Here is a 17,790-nt window from a genome sequence, read left to right on the forward strand (position 1 = left end):
GCTCTCAACATCAGTGGTTGAGCGGTCAGATCCACTGGCCCACAGGTTGGCGATTCCAGCTCTCACAGATGAATGCTGGCATTGTGTCCTTGGGCAAGGCACTTAACCCACCTCACCCCCAGTTTCTGTGCACACTGGTGTATGAATGTTTGTGTGAATTGGTGAATGGTTTGTTGTTGTAAAGCGCTTTCAGTGCCTTGAAGGTGGAAAATTGCTGTATAAAAATCCGACCATTTACCATTACTAAAATCACAAATTTAAAATAAAAGTTTATGTGTAGCCATCTTATTTTATCTGCTAACAAACTCAGTTCCTACACTGAAGTAACTGTCCATGTGTTACCCAAAGGGTTAGAGTATTTTTTTCACCATAATTTTGAATTAGTTTAGAGGGGCACTAAGTAACTTTTCAGGTGGAGTGTCGGCCACCTTGTTGTTTCCATAGAGATTACTGACTTGCTTATAATGGCATTAAACCTAAATCTATCTTCATTCAGACAAGAGTGTTGCACCACAAGCAATAAAAACAACTATGATCTCAATGGAGAAAAACAGGTGGTGGACATTAGGACACTCCTGAAATGTTATATGGTGCCATGGCCCACTTGGAGACATGGTGCAATAGAAAACCAAATAAATCTGTCGCAGAGTGTCTTTTCTCTTTGAGACCAATGTGATCTGCGTACTGTCCTAAATGAATAAATAAATAAAATGCATCCAAAATTAATAACCTATACTTTTTTTTTTTTTACATAAGAACCTTGTGGTCCAAACCGATTTGCTCAGCAGTCACTTTCTCAACTCTGTTTCCACATCATCGCAGTATATGGGAGAAGAAAGCAGACTTTCTTTGCAGTTAAGAACCTTATAAATTATTTCCTAATACGCATAAGCTGGAGGGCACAGTCGGAGTGAAAAGACTATAGACTTTGGAATGTGGTTGGACCTGCGTGTACCTTTAAACAGCATGTGTACGTTACCTTTGACCTCAGTCAGACGGACTCATGGGTAATGGCAGGAAGAGGCTTTGAAAAGAGAGTTAACGGCACATTTGTGTGGTGTTTGTTATGGTTACTATTTGTCCAAGTATTGAAATATTAATCTGACGTCAGCTTGACTTTCTGGTTTTGCCACCCACCATACACAGCACAGGAACAGCTTTCTCTCAACACATTTGGCATTCACAATCCTCTCAAGGCAGAATGTTGTCATTTTGTCACTAGAACTATATGATTGGTGATGTAATTGTGGGATTCTGAGAACATCATAGCCCAAGGAGATATACTTAAATTGCATATGCTTAAATAGTTAAATGAATAATTGACAATCAAGAAACTTTTTAAATTGTACTGTGCATGATTTTTTATATTGATGGTGCACTGAGCAATGTTCTGCAGTATGGCATTAAATGATTTAGCTCCACAGACACAAGGAAGCAACACCACCAGTCAGCTCAGTTGAGAGGTAATTGCATAAATGATACATATAATACACTCATAATAACGAAGTAAAATGCTTTAGGGATATATGAAAATATGAAATTTTGTTAGACTGTTAGAGTTGCAAACTATACTCAGCTATATAATGCTATATAAATAATCATATCCATTTTTGTCCTGACCAAAGTCACATGATCCACACCATGTATGTTTTCAGTATAGTGTATAGTGTAGCGATTAACATTTGAAAAGTAAATATTATGTCTTCTGAATGGTTAAAGGAACACAAAACACCAAAGAGTGTGAACTCTTTCTAATAATGAAAACAATGCAAACAAGTTGGGTTAGTGCCCAGAGCTGATTTCAAACCATGAGTCAGACACATGTTTTAGTACGAACCTTTACCCCCGCCCATGTAGTCCTTTCACTCACTGTGAGATTGCACCATGACACAGAAAAAACTGCTGGGATAGTGCCATGATGTTGTGTCTTTACATACTTCTCCAATCTCTGTCCGCTTTCAGTTTTTGTTGTTACTCTTGAAAATGCATCATGACAAAGAATCAAGTGTCTGGTTCAGGCCCTTTAAAAGAAGATAACTCAGTATTTAAAGATTACACATTTATATAGATATAAGCGATGAAGCCCCATCAGAAGACAGTATTCACAGAAACATACTGCCTTTGTTTGAAAGATCAATTGTTTTTTACTCTGTTTTGAAGAAAATAATTTGCCAGAAGCCCATGAATAGACAACACACTCAACGGCCTAATTTAACATGTCAGGGGTGGGCAGTAATTTTTTTTCCATGGGACCACATGAGAAACAGAAAATCTTGTGGAGGGCCAAGCCAAAATGCTAAACTCTGTTCTGCACAACATTAATTGTATTTCTTTATAAAAGGCAGTAAATAGCATTCTTTTGACGAACTGGACAGACTGGTAAGAGTTAAGTTATGACTAAGCAATGTAAAAGTGAGACTGCCTTACAAAAATGTCATAAAAAATAAATAAAAGCAATGCAGTTTCAGTCCATGCATGATATAAAAATTTGGAAATATGTTTATTTTGCAATTCCAAATGAGATTAAACGAGATGGTCAGAGTCAGCCAAAAAGATGTATGTGGCCAGGGATCTGTACAGTGCCCAGGTTTGACATATGTTGTAAACCAAAATGCTGTAGACCAGGCCAAACTATGGCCCGTGGGCCAAATGTGGCCCTCAGACAATTTTTTCTTGGCCCTCAGGCTTCCAGGTAAATTGGTAGAAACTACCGTGTCAATTAAAAATGAACTTTCTACTTTCTACTTAGTACCTTGATAAAGCTAATATTTAATATTTAGTGTGTGGTTGTAAGGATCTTAGCATGAATAAAGACTAATGGCTCATTGTAACGTGTTAAACATGCACATATTTCAATTATTCACTGTACTGAGCACCAATCTATCGCCCTTGATCAGCCCTCTGCTTCGTCTATGTTTAGATATGTGGCCCTTGATGAAAAAAGTTAGGACACCCGTGCTGTAGACAATAAATGAATGGATTGAACTTTTCAAGAGATGTTTTTGTTTGACAACCTTCAAATCTAGAAAAGTCTGTGCTCCATATCCATCGCTGGTGAACCAGACCAGCAGTAACAAATCCATCAGCTCCAGCTCTGTCCAATTAGATGCGTTATCATTTTTCTGAACAACATGCATGTGTCTGCTGCAGATAGTTGTGTTCTCTGGTGTGAGTGCCCTTACAGCCGCTCGGAGAGAAAGGCTCCATATAGAGTGAGCCAACTCTGTGTAGTGTACGTGTGAGTGCAAACGTTCACGCAGCCTGTGCGAGCCTAAAGGCCAAGCTTTTGAGTTTTATGCAAACATTTATTGACCATACAGTGCATTTAGGGAACAGAAAGAGCCAGTGGTTTCAAAGCTGCTTAAGAAGTAACCTCGAGTTTCCGCACAATTTGCCCCAGTAATGAAATCATTAATGCATACTACTGAAATATAATATATCCTTTTTTACCAAACGTTTTAAGGTCTGAGAAACTAGTGATAGGAAGAATGCCTGAAAACATCTTTAGTTACAGAATGCTGAAAACCTTCATTAAAATATATTTTGTAATGTATTCTGATACATGGCCCAATCAGAATCCTAGCAGCAGGGTTAGGGCATGTGCTGGTGTCTTTCTTGCAGTTCGGATCCAAAGTTTCAATGATCATTTACAGCCATCTAAATCTGTTCATTTTAGGAAAGTAATTGTATTCTGAATACCATGAAAGAATAACAAAATGCAAATCCTACATATTTAAGTCAAGTTCTCTGTTCCACCTGATGTCACAAGATGGCATTTTGAGCTTTAGACAGACAGACAGACAGAATAAAGAGTTTCTCAAACATGTGCGAATGAAACAAAACACACTCCAGGTATGTTTTTGATGAGGTAACAACATTATAACAGGACTTAAAGCTCACAACAATCAGTTTTGCACAGTGCAGGACAACCAGCTTTAACAACCAACACTCAAGAGAATGATCCATACTGTTTTACTTGTTCTACTGTTTTACTTGTTCTTGTGCAAACAATTTGGGCCTATGTTGGAAGTAAAAACAAGATCTATAATTCATAACTTATTTTATTGTTACTGGTTTATTAAAGATACAGTACATGTTGTCTGATAGTGTGTAAAACATGTTCTAAAATATGCCCACTGATAACAGTCAGGTTAATTTTGGCGCATGTGGTCCATTGAGCTTTTGTTATCCACTACATTATATCAATTTAGTCTGTAAACAACAGCCTGATTTACATTTGAGCATGAAAAGTCCCCTGTAGACCGCTGTAATTAACCTGTTGTGATGACCGCTAATGAGAGCAGCAGTGACAAGCTTTATTAGATTAGCAAAGGCGTTTAGTGCAGTGTGCTACTTTGTCTCTCCACAGGCCCCGATGCTTCTCAAACTATGGGCTGGGGCCAAGGGCACACCGCAGTGGGACGGGTCGCAAGTCTGCAGCCAGCCACTGGAGGAGTTGGAGGAATGCCACATAGAGATACAACACATATTTTTCACAGGTTTTGTAACATTTTATAATTGCTACATCATAATTAGACCTAATAAAGCATGAACAAGCAAGACTTAACTCATAATGAACACATTTTATAAAGAATGAAAGAATGAAAGAATTACGTAGAGAGAAGGTGTCACGTATAATTGACTTTATCGACTTTCTATGTGGAAAGCGTATGTGGAGTGTATATTTTTATTGTTTGGCCCCCTGTGACCCCAGCCCCTTGGGACAACAGAAATTAGTCTTAGGCTACAATCCGGTGTGTTTACATTCATGTTGTGTCGTGTTTGTTTATTAACATGCTCTGTTCCAATCAAATAAATAAATAGTTACAGCCACGGCTCACAAGACCGCAACAAAAAACAGAGGACACAACAACAACAATGAAAGTTTTAACCCCTTGAGAGGGCATTTATCATAAAAACATGATGTTAAATGATCGTGGTGGTGTGGTGATGTGGTGGGATGGCAAGTCCGAGGAATGGGATAAAACAAGGGTAGGAAGAGAAGAGAGAGGGTTGGGCTCACACCTTTAAAGTGCTCTGGACAGAAAGACCCTGAAACACAACACAACAACAAAAAGACAATAAAAAACAACAAGGAAAAAAAACAAAAAGTGCTCAAATGTAACAACTGTGTTATAACATTGTTCTCTCGTCAGAAACATAAAGTGTCACCCATTCATGTTTAAGTAATCTCACGATACCCCCAGGCTCTGTTTGAACCTAGCCTGATTCATCATCTGGTTTCACTTTGTAGAAACCGTATGACCTCACAGTACTTTCTTAAAATGAGTTAATATCTGCTATTTGGTAATGGTGTATGTAATGCGCAACTAACGGTGCTAACTGGTATATAAAGCTTTTCCCAAATCCCGTAGGAAGAAGGGCAATAACGTCTTTCCCCTTGATAAAATTCACCGAACATTCTCTTTGTTCCGGCTTTAAATCCTTGATCTCGAGCATCGTTGCCAACACAGAATGTATCGCTCTTTGTTGTTTGGCTGGTGCTCACACTTGCGGGGTTTTTGCGAACTGTCTACTGTATTCCGATTACTGACCTAGTGACTGGAGAGAAATGAAACTGAGCGGAGGCACTAGGTGATGCCAGCCTGGTTAATTTGAACCTTCCCTACAATTACATAGGTGTACGACACCTTGCCTCCTGCACAAGGCCCAGTCCAAAAGCCAATAAGGCTCTGTAATTTTGCATAAATATGATGATTCATACAAAACAACTGGAACTTCACAAACTTGATAGGATGTGCAGTAGTTTCATTAGTGGGTCCCACGCTGATTCCCAGTGGGGAGTGACTTAGTGTGGGGAGCCAGGGGAGTGGGGACTCAGAGTAAATAAATGAAACAGAAACTAATTAAACATTTTAATAGGTTGTTTTCTGTGAATATAGCATTTTCAAAAGAGTAAAAATACACAATGGCCTTCTAAGTATTATGTGTTGCTTTAAAGGGCCCATATTATACACTATTTTCTGATCTATGTTATAATCTTGTTTCCTCATCAAAAACAGAGCTGGAGTTGTGTTTTGTTTCATTCACACATGTTTAACACGCACATACATATTTAGGCTCTCTAACAGAAAACACTCTATTCCCCCTTGTGATGTCATGTGGTAATACAGGAAGTGCTCCACTGTGTTTTTAAACTCCATAAACCTTCACTGGAATCATTTAGATAATTTCAGCCCTAGAATTGCCAATCTCTACTGAACAAAAGGTAAAGGTTGAAAACTACCACTTCATGACATCACAAGGTAGAGGAGGGCATTTTGAACTTTGGAGATGTAGACAGACTAATAATAAAAGATTACTCAAATGTGTGAATGAAACAAAACACAATGCCAGGTATGTTTTTGGTGAGGTAACATTCTTACATGGCTCAAAGCGTAAGTAGTCAATTTTGCGTAATACAAATCCTTTAAGTAGTTATTAAGTTATTTTAATGGGACATCAAGTTTGTTTTTTTAGGAATTTGATTGGTACAGTAGCTACATTTTAACTTTCATAAGCAGCGTGGGTGCGCATTAACTTGAGCAAAACAAAAACAAAAATATTCCTGAATCTGCATGGTAATTGCTGTCCAGTATTTCATTTGTTCACTCTGTTTTTGTATTCTGTTTGAGTAGTCACAAATGTCTCAAAAGTGCTTATCAAGTTAGCTCCTTATTGCACAAGGGCATTACCAAGGCACTAAAAATGATACTATATCTTCACCTCTAACATATAAGTAAGATAATGAGTTCACGTCAAGACAAAAATAACAGATATTTTTACTGAGCTGAGTTGGGAGAAAGTTGACAGAGCTGAAGATAGTGGGACAGTGGAGAAAAAGAACAGCCTGCAAAGTCTTTCACTGTGGGCGGACATGGATGAGAGCTGGATCCATAATTCATAGATATAAACCACTATGCTATATACCTACCACATTATAGTTACATTCAAATACACTGTTCACTGTTATTAAAGTTCCTATGTTATGCAAAATTGGCTCTCGTGAGCTTCAAGTCAGGTTATAATGCTGTTACCTCATCACAAGCATACCTGGTGTTGTGTTTTGGTTCATTCACACAAACCTCAAAATGCTCTGTTCTAACATGTGATGTCATGAAGTTGTAGTTTTCAAGTTACTGGCCACTTTTAACCTTTAGTCAGAGGCGGCGGTACCATTAGGCAACAGTAGGCGGCCGATTAGGGCCCCCGAACCTGGAGGGGCCCCCGATCAAGTCCCCTCAGTGCCACTAATCAAGCAATTAGATTTTCTCTCAATATGACATTAAATGAGAGTAGTTTACTTTAAAACATGAAAACATCATCAAAATAGTGTCTGATTGTCTAATCTATTTTAATTGTCAAAGCATTCCCCACTTTCACATTAGAATGGACTAGTCAGCTTAACCCTGATTTGAACAATCATAGCATAATCATAATCGTATGTAATGGATGTAAACAAAAATGTAATTGTAAAAAAAGAAAACTACTTTCAGCTCTGGTTATCTAGTAGGCTGCCTAACTAATAAGACAACTTTTCAGTCCACCATAATTCAAATCAAGATGCCTCATGAATAATTAAAAAAAAAAAAAAAACAGACAATACATATAAAAAAAAAAAAATACACATAAAACAACAACAACAACAACAGTGCATTATAGTGAGGGCCCCAAACTCAAGTTCACCTAGGGCCCCCAAATTCCTAACTCCACCACTGCCTTTAGTTCAGCAGAAATAAGCAATTCCAGCGATGAAATTAACCAAATGATTCTAGTGTATGGAGTTTAAAAACACAGTGGAGCATTTCTTGTATTACCACATGACATCACAAGGTGGAACAGAGTGTTTTCTGTTTGAGAAAAGAACTCAGCTTAAATATGCAGGGTTTGTGTGTTAAACATGCGTGAATGAAACAAAACCAAAACAAAAGCAGATATGAAACATGATAAAATAGATCAGAAGATGTAAGTGTAAAAATATGGGCCCTTTATTATTGTATTTTGGAGTTCTGTCCCTGCATAATTCTATCTCTCATGAATGTACAAAATGATGACTAAGTGGCCTCCAATACAAAGTTTGAACAAATTAGCATTTTTTATTTTTTATTTTTTGCATGGACAGTCTGTCTCTGTACAAACCTCATGCAATCCAGACTTAATGGGGCTCATCAACAAGAGAGCACTTACATAAAAAAAAACCCCAAAAAACATATCTGTCAGGTAGTGCAAAGATTGGCTCTAAAAGACCCAGAGTCGAAGCAGTATTAAACGGGTTTTAATAAATCCAAAAGACTTGCAAAAACACAGAAACATCCACAGAACAGAAAGACAATCTGACAAATGGGGGAAGACAAGACACAGACTAAAAAGGGGAGCTAATGGGACACAGGTGCAGCACATTAGGGCGGGGCAGTAATCAAAGGCGGGAACACAAGAGGGAGGAAGTAAATCTGCAACAGAAAACGGGGTAAGTAATAACAAAATAAAAGGGAACAAACAGGACATAACAGTACCCCCCCCTCTACGGGCCGGCACCCGACGGCCCAGGATCCTGAGGGTGGCGGCGGTGAAAGTCACTAATAAGGTCCGGATCCAGAATATTACTGGCAGAGACCCACGATCGTTCTTCAGGGCCATAACCCTCCCAGTCGACCAAATACTGGAAACCCCTGCCCTTACGGCGAACAGCCAGTAACTGCCGAACAGAGTAGACAGGCCCCCCATCCATGATCCGGGGGGGAGGTGGGGGTCTGGTGGCAGGGACCAAAGAGCTATCCTTGACTGGCTTCAGACGGCTGACGTGAAAGGTAGGATGGACACACGTGGCTTTAGGAAGTCGTAACCTCACAGCTACAGGATTTATCACTTTGGATACTGGGAATGGACCAACAAAGCGTGGGGCCAACTTGCGAGACTCCACCCTGAGTGGTAGGTCCTTTGTGGACAGCCAAACCTTCTGGCCAATCAGGTAGGTGGGTGCAGCGCGTCTCTTACGATCTGCAGCCCTTTTATAAACGTCCGAACTCTGGAGCAGTGCGTGGCGAGCCCTTGACCAAGTGCGACGGCAGCGATGAATAAGAGCTTGGGCAGAGGGCACATCAACCTCTCGTTCCAGGGCTGGGAACAGAGGCGACTGACAGCCAAAAACACATTTGAACGGGGACAACCCTGTGGATGCGTTAGGCAGAGTATTGTGAGCATATTCGAGCCATACCAACACCTTACTCCATGAGCAAGGATTTCGACCAAGAGCGACGAGGTACCGGCAAAGGGTGCAGGAGTCCAGAGGCAGGTGAAGTGGAGGACTTGTTGTGGCAACACACATCACAGGCTGCAACAAATTCTGTTATGTTCTTTTTCATTTTAGGCCACCAAAACCTCTCTCTGGCTCTGAATAGAGTTCTTTGCACACCAGGATGGCAGGAGACGAGAGAGGAATGTGCCCACACGATTACCTCTCCTCGGAGCTCAGGGGGAACGAACAGACGATTAGGTGGTACGTTCAGAGGAACTTCAACATTACGCAAGGCCTCTCTGACTCTGCTCTCGATGCTCCAAGAGATGGCGCGAACAAAACAGGAGCTAGGCAGAATAGGAGCGTTGGACTCTGGGAGAATACCTCGAACAAAGAGTCTCGACAAAGAGTCAGGCTTAAGATTCTTGGATTCAGGGCGATGAGACAGTAAAGTTGAATCGTGAAAAGAAAAGTGCCCACCCTTGCTTGCCTTGGGTTCAGTCTTTTCGCTGACTTGAGATATTCCAGGCTCTTATGGTCTGTCCATACAAGGAAAGGTTGTTCAGTCCCTTCCAGTAGATGTCTCCACTCCTCCAATGCCACCTTTATAGCCAGAAGCTCTCGGTCCCCAATATCATAGTTGCGCTCTGAAGAAGAAAGTTTCTTGGACAGAAATGCACGGGGATGCAACTTATTGTCTCTGACTGACCTCTGTGACAAAACTGCTCCAATGCCCACATCCGATGCATCAACCTCAACCACGAACTGCCGAGAGGGATCCGGAAGAGTCAACACAGGTGCTGATGTGAACAAAGTTTTCAACTTTTGGAAGGACTTCTGCTTGAGTCGACCAGGAGAACTGAAACTTAGAAGAGGTAAGTGCATGCAAGGGTGCGGCAATGGAGCTGAAGTTCTTTATAAACTTGCAACTTGTTACAGTGCACAGAAGGCGACCATCAAGAGCGGTAGCTGTCATGGGCTGAGACAGGGGTAGCATGGAGAGGCCCAAGTCCTTAACTAAAGACAAGTCCATGAAATTGGAGTCGGCTCCGGAATCAATTAGCGCTGGGAGACTGCGAGAACAAGAGGGGGTAGTAAGCTGAACCTTGGTAAGTTGGCGTTTAGTACAGGACTTAACAGTGGCGGAACTCACCAGGACAGAAGACTTTATAGGTCCAACATTCTTCCTCACAGGGCAAGAGGCAAGGGAATGGCCAAATTGGCCACAATAAATGCAGCGTCCCTCGTCCATGCGACGCTGACGTTCAGCGAGAGAGCCTAGTGCGACCCATCTGCATGGGTTCTCCTGAATCAACAGTAGGCACAGAAGGCACGGAGGAGACAGAAGGAACCTTCTCCCTGAAGTTCATTCTTCTGGGCTGTGGGGGAAGCTGACGGGTACGGACTCGCTCCCTCTCGGTCAGCCTTTTATCAATTTTAGAGGCCAGTGCAATTAAAGCCTCCAACTCAGAGGGTAAATCAAGGGGAGTAAGGTGGTCTTTAATAGTCTCAGAAAGTCCGTTGAAAAAAGCATCCACTAGGGCCAACTGATTCCACCCACTGTCAGCTGAGAGAGTACGAAACTCCAAGGCATAATCCAGCACACTGCGTCGTCCTTGTCGTAATGAGACCAAGGCCTTAGCAGCCTCTCGACCAGGTGAAACAGTCTGGAAGATTTGGTTGAAGGTCTTGAGGAAAAGAGGAAGGGAATTGCAGATAGTAGAGCGCTGATCCCACTCCGCTGTAGCCCAGGCTCTAGCTCGACCAGTCAAATAGGAGATTATATACGCAACTTTAGCACGGTCAGAGGGAAATGAAGCAGGTTGGAATTCAAAATGCAACTCGCATTGAGACAAAAATGGCTGACAGTCCCCGGACTCACCGGAAAATCTCTCAGGACTTGACAAAGGAATGTGAGAAGATCCAGGAGGAGCAAGGGCAGAAACAACTTCAGGAGTGGGAGGTGGAGTAGCTCCTGCTGGTGGAAAGGATGTAACTTCCATTTACTTGCGTCGTTCAATGATAAAGTTCATCTGAGTAGATATCTGAGAAAATGCCTCCTGGTGACCCTCATTGGCAGATCTGAGTTCTTTTCTGAGGCTACTCACGTGCTCCTCTTGCTGTTTAATTCTCTGTCCTTGGGCTTGGAGTGCTGCTCGAACTGGGTCTGGGGAGTCCATGTCTTGGTCAGATTGTACTGTCAGGTAGTGCAAAGATTGGCTCCAAAAGACCCAGAGTCGAAGCAGTATTAAACAGGTTTTAATGAATCCAAAAGACTTGCAAAAACACAGAAAGACAATCTGACAAATGGGGGAAGACAAGACACAGACTAAAAAGGGGAGCTAATGGGACACAGGTGCAGCACATTAGGGCAGGGCAGTAATCAAAGGTGGGAACACAAGAGGGAGGAAGTAAATCTGCAACAGAAAACAGGGTAAGTAATAACAAAATAAAAGGGAACAAACAGGACATGACAATATCGTGTACAACAATGCTATAAAAAGGTTAGTTTGGGTTATTCATTGTCTATAGTTTTTGCACTGATGGAAGTACTCAATTTTGTTACTTCAGTAGAAATACTAGAGCAAAACATACTGAAATAAAAGTAATAGGAACACATGCAAAATCAACTTAAATCTACTGAGGTACCTGTTTAAAAATGAATTTAAAGAGCAAGTACATTTACTATTCAAACATGTAGTGGAGGTGTAAAGTACAACTGCACCTGCTTTCAAATGTGGTGAAGTAAAACTAGTATCCACTTAAATATGTACTTATGTAAAGTACAGATACCTAAAATGTATAAGCCACTCCACCACTGGGATGAAGATAACGCTCTGTTTGGTATATCCCCTCGTCTGCACAAAGTTATATCACCTATTTTTAGTATTCACTCTTAGTAATTCCACAGAAAAATTTTAATGTTATTTTAATTGTACGAAAAAGTATGAATGCAAATCTGGAGGCTAATCACAATGCTAGCATGCTTGACTGTATAATGTGGTGGGATCATGCAGTCCAACATTATGCATGCAACACTCACTGGTGCAGTTAGCATATTAATGTTTGCTAATTAGTACTGTCTTGTATGAATATATAAGTTACCAAGGCACTCTGGTGTGAATCACAGTTTTAAAATGGCAATCCCAAAGCTGCAATGAGGAATATATTAGAACAAAGGAGTGGAAATATTGATTTATCACTACATTTTGAATTTTCTTTTAGCTTCCAGGGCTTATAGTTCTTTTATGATGAGACATTCACCTTTTCACCAGCACCATGGCTAACTAGTTGACCCTTAAAGAGTGGGTATTATGCAAAATTGACTTTTTGAAACCTTTTTTTTTTTTTTTTTTTTTTTTTTTTTTTTTTTTTTTTTTAAATAAAACATACAATTTAAATACATGTAGATAATGATTTGCACACTGGGTTTGACTCAGCTTTATTATGATGAAGAAAACAAAGAAATGTCATCTTAGCAAATACATCAACACTTGCTACATTTATTGTACTGTTTGTGTTCTGGGAAATCGAACAATTTGACAGAGCAGCTCTGAGGTTTTAGTCCTGCTCTGTGACCACAGAGAATCACTTTAGTGCCGTCTGACACTGGGGTTCAGTCTTTACACAGATGAATTTGTGGAAAAGCTTTGCTTTTATGTCTAAAATCTGTCTCTGTTGTATTATGTACAGTATAAACGCACACATTACCAATTGCAAAGCAGATTTTGCGGTATTTGATCAAAAATATTTATGATGAAGAAAACTGAAAGATGTTGGCATGGCAAATACATCATCACTACTTTAGTGCTGTAATATGTAATGTGCTGTTGAAAATCAAACCAGACATTTACACATTTCACAGTGTGTATATCTGTATGTAGTTTCTGTATTCGTACAGTCTGTGCTCTCTGTGGGGACCGTTCTTCCTGTTTGACACATGTGTGAAATCTGTTGTTGATATTTTGGGGTATTCACAAATATTTGCTTTCTCCTGTCATGTTTGAGTTTGTGACAGAGTTTGGGTAAACATCCATAACCATGGTAGAACACACCTGCAGTATTGAAAAAACAAGTTGAATTCAGGTTGGTCATGATGGCTGTACCAAGTGTTTTGAGAAAGAGCCTGAGAAATTTGTGGACTGATTAGAAATTTTCCAAATAATTTGACCACCTGTGTCTCTGTTCAGATCAGGTTTGAATCAAATGATCAAACTATTGTATAAATGAACCCATGTGAATGATCCTCTGTATGGAGCACCTCTGTGGCCCTCCCCTTTGAATATGTTTGAAGATATGGTCCTCAATGTAAAGGTCTGGACACGCCTGGTTTACAGTTTACTGGATACACAGACTATTGCAGGATGTCTATGTACTTTTGATATTTGCTTTTTGCTGTCATGTTTGAGTTTCTATGTTGAAAGTGATAGAGTTTGGGCCAACTTCGTTTACTATGTGAAAGCAGACCTGTAATGTTGAAAAAAACAACTTGAATTCAATAATCATGTATGTTTCTGAATGAAAGGAATGCCAGGTGTTTTGAGAAAGAGCCGGAAAACTGTGTGAATATTTGAATCAAATGATCAACTAAACCAAGTTTCAAAAAGTGCAAAAACAATTGAAACAAACAAACAAAGAAACAAACTGTATTTGTTGTATTGCTTTTCATTATTATTGTGCCTGCATAATTTCAATGAACTTTTTCATCTTAAACTAGGATTTTGGTCATTGTCCGGACAGAGGATCTGTGTACTGTATTCATGTTTAGAGTAATGTTAGTAGGTGGTATTTTCATTATAATTTAAAGCAGAGGTATCGACTTTTTGAGTGATTCGTGCATGTTTGAGCAATCTTTAATCACTTACTTTCAAGAAACCTTCAACCCTCGTTTTCACCACCTCCGGCGTACGCCCACTGCTCTGTACTTACTTCGAGCTCAAATTAAATTTCCTTGATATTCCTTGGTACAAATGAAAAAAATCCACTACTATCTGCAGGTATCCATTGGAGGTGCTGACTCTTTGTTGTGATGAGGTTTACAGCAACATTTTAAAATGTGCAAATATATATAATGGACACAAGTACAATAGGTGTTTTTTTAAATTATTAATTGGTGCAAACCTATCAAAATACTCAATAAAAAACAACATACTTGCAACACATTTTCACTTTCTTTTGTGTCCTATAGCGTGCATGTTTTCAGTGATTGAATTGGACACTGCAGATGAAGAGCATCTTTAGCATGGACTTGGGTCACCTACGTCAATAGAATATGTATAAATCTATATCTATAAAGCTATAGAATCTAAACATACATATTATTCTCTCACTCCCAGCTTGTGACACTGACTGATTAGCTGACAAATCCCAGTGCACAAGGCTTTCATTTGAATTCTCTTTATTTTAATCATCTCCATATTCTAAACATGGCCCTGTCAGTACAGATGGATTCATATTTGAGACTGTCAGTGTGTTTCCCTCGAATGAGCGTAAACAGCTCCAGTGGTGGGGTCAAAGGTCGAGGCCGTGCGCAGACGTGATTGGATCTTTTCCCTTCATAGACTAACCCGACTGTTGGCGGTGAGGGGAGGGGCTCGGGGATAATGGCATGGTTATATAAAGAGGGAGCAGGGCTAACATTGGATTACATTGGGCACTGCTGAATAATGAGGCAATTTGGAGCCATCTGTGCCACGAGACAACAATACTGCAGAATACCCAAGGACCGAATCAAACTATTACAATTACATTCATGATTATTAAGGACTTTTTATGTCAAATGGGAGAGACAGGCCAGAATGGAGTTCTGCACACCCGCAGTACTCATTTGTCTGGAGAAATATGGAATGATTCAATTGAAATATCGATATATCATGATACTAAATTAGGTGATTCAGTATTGTTATCGTGGGCTGCTGTATCGCCTCAGGATCCCCCAGAAGAGCTGGAGGAAGTGTGCATGGAAAGGAAAGTCAACTGCTGCCTCTGTGACCTAGCGGTGGAAAAAGGGGATAAAATGGATGGGCTGCTGTATTGATATATATAGCAAATTTTTGGGGGGATCTTTAAGCATTTTTATTTTTGTGACCACACAACAGTTTTGTTGCTTGTTTAGTGGAAGGAAACTTGTTTATGCACTACATTTATATATTCATTACTAATGATTAAAATGGGTGTGTCTCATTTCAAGTTTGTGCAGGTTGTGGTTTAACAAAGAAATAGTGTTGATAAAATGTATTTGATTTTTAAAAAACAGCAATAAATCACGTGCAAAATAAGTATCACCATATCATGATAAAATTGTATCTTGAACCATATATCGTGTATCGTGTTTCCCAAATTTTTTTTCTGGGGACCCATATTTTAAAAGTCACAAATCTTCACGAACCAAGTCAATAAACATTATACGTAAATCACAAAATAAAGGTGGATTTGACCATTATTGAACATTAATGAGGATATTTTACTGTTAACTGAGTGATCGTGTCTCTCTGAACAATTAGTATTACTCAAGTTTTAAACAATGAAAAACAGTTAAAAGGTATCCATAAATCGCCTATTTGGACATTAAATGTGGCCCATTCATTTTCTTTTCAACATTCAACTGAACCAGCAACATTGGAACAAAATAGTCAATAAAATACAAAAAAAAAAAAATTAGAAATTATACAAAACATGTCTTAACATTTCAACATTTCTAATGAGATAGGTGGACCTGTCTGTGCTTTTGTAGCGTGTTCCCGTCAGAACTGTATATTGCAAACCTACATGCAGATCCTGACAAGGCGACCCCCCCCCCCCAAAAAAATAAATAAATAAATAAATAAAAAATCTCTTGAGGGACACTGTGATTCACAGCCCTAATGTCTGTACTGTACGTTTTCCAGTTGTAGTAGTGTTACTTTTTTCTGTATTTACTTTTAATTGGAAGCTGTTTGTGTTGACAGGTTTATTTTTACTGTTATGCACCAGTCAATCATGCGCATAGGAAATTGTGGAGACAGGATCTTTGTAAAGTATAGTAAAAGCACATCATCTTTGCTGTCCCATAGTTTAAGAAACACTGTTCTTTACTCAACTCATGCAACTTCTCCGTAGACCATCAAATAAACACTGTATCCCACGTCATTGGAACATTTTGATAAAGACAGCTTTGTTGTTTTAACACTGATTTGACATTTCAGATAACAACCAAATCCCCACAAACACACAAGTTCATCCAGTAGTTCACATATCCACAAATACTAATTATACATTCCATAAATATATTAATGCGGCTTTTCCATTCTGGTCCCCATTGTATGCTAAAGAGTGTTGAATTTATAAAACAATAACATTAGTCGTAATCCAACAGAACCATTTGGCGAATAAATCATTACGCACGCTTGCTAGTCAATTACAGTAATTATGAGCCTCCCTTGGGCCCAGTGAGCAATGTTTGAACTTACCATAGCTCCCAATATTTCATTATCTCAGGGGGAGACTAATTAGTGCTCAGGCAGGTAGTGAGTGAAAAAAAAAACTACCATTCAAACAAACAGCATTTAAGAAACAACAAAATTAAACTTATTTTTGCTTGGCATTGTTTCACTATTGTTATTATTAGTAAATGTTCTATATGCATACATTTGGGAGTGGACTTGGGACATTTCTATTCCATTAATAAAAGAAACAGTGAACGTATTTGTAAAAGCTTAAATTAAAAGTGCCGTACTTGATTTTTATTGTTTTAAAATGTGAAAAACAGAACTAGTTCATTTTAGAAGTTTGCAGTTCGTCCAAAGTGATTCCTCACTTACCTTGTGCATTCAGAGCATCCTGATTATTCACTGTGATGAGTTTATAAACGCTTTCACAACTTTCAGAGACCAAATTGGAGGGTTGCAACTAGCATGCTAAGACACAGTTCCAGATTATCAGACAATAAAATGCATTCTAATTAAATCCAGATATCATGCGATATCAGATTTATTTTGACCTCAATAGCTAATTATAAAATATATCATGTTTACTTTTCTGGTAGAGGCTCTGTCAAATGATTTTCTTTATTGCTTTGTCTGGAAAACTTTCAATCTTCATGGAGACCAAATCAGACCAAGTTACAGGTCAGACCTGTGGAGAGGCAACTCTATGAGTCACAGCCAGTATACCTGTTTTTTTTTAGTTTTTTTTTTTAGGTATGTTTGAGCTATAAAACCACCTGAAATTGGATAAATGTAATGCTCTTTCATGTCATACTGTAGAACAGGGTGGTCAAACTCAAATTCACAGAGGGCCAAAAACTGGGACTAAGTCAGCCAAAGTAAATATTTACTGAAAAATTTGCAAAATCTGCATGTTTTCTCTTCATTCGAGATATGTATCGAGATATGTCTTATTAACTAAATGTTTCATAATAGTTTTGCTTAAACATTGAGTCCAGAACAAGCATAATATAAATAAAATAAAAAAATGTAATAAATAATGTCTCTATAGCCTATCTGTAGCCAGCAGGCCAGCTCTAATACATATTTGATATAATCTTGCTGGCCAAATATAATTATATCATGGGCCAA

Source organism: Boleophthalmus pectinirostris, unplaced genomic scaffold (assembly GCF_026225935.1).
Source record: "Boleophthalmus pectinirostris isolate CB_2022bp ecotype Guang Dong unplaced genomic scaffold, ASM2622593v1 HiC_scaffold_17, whole genome shotgun sequence".
Lineage (NCBI taxonomy): Eukaryota > Metazoa > Chordata > Actinopteri > Gobiiformes > Gobiidae > Boleophthalmus > Boleophthalmus pectinirostris.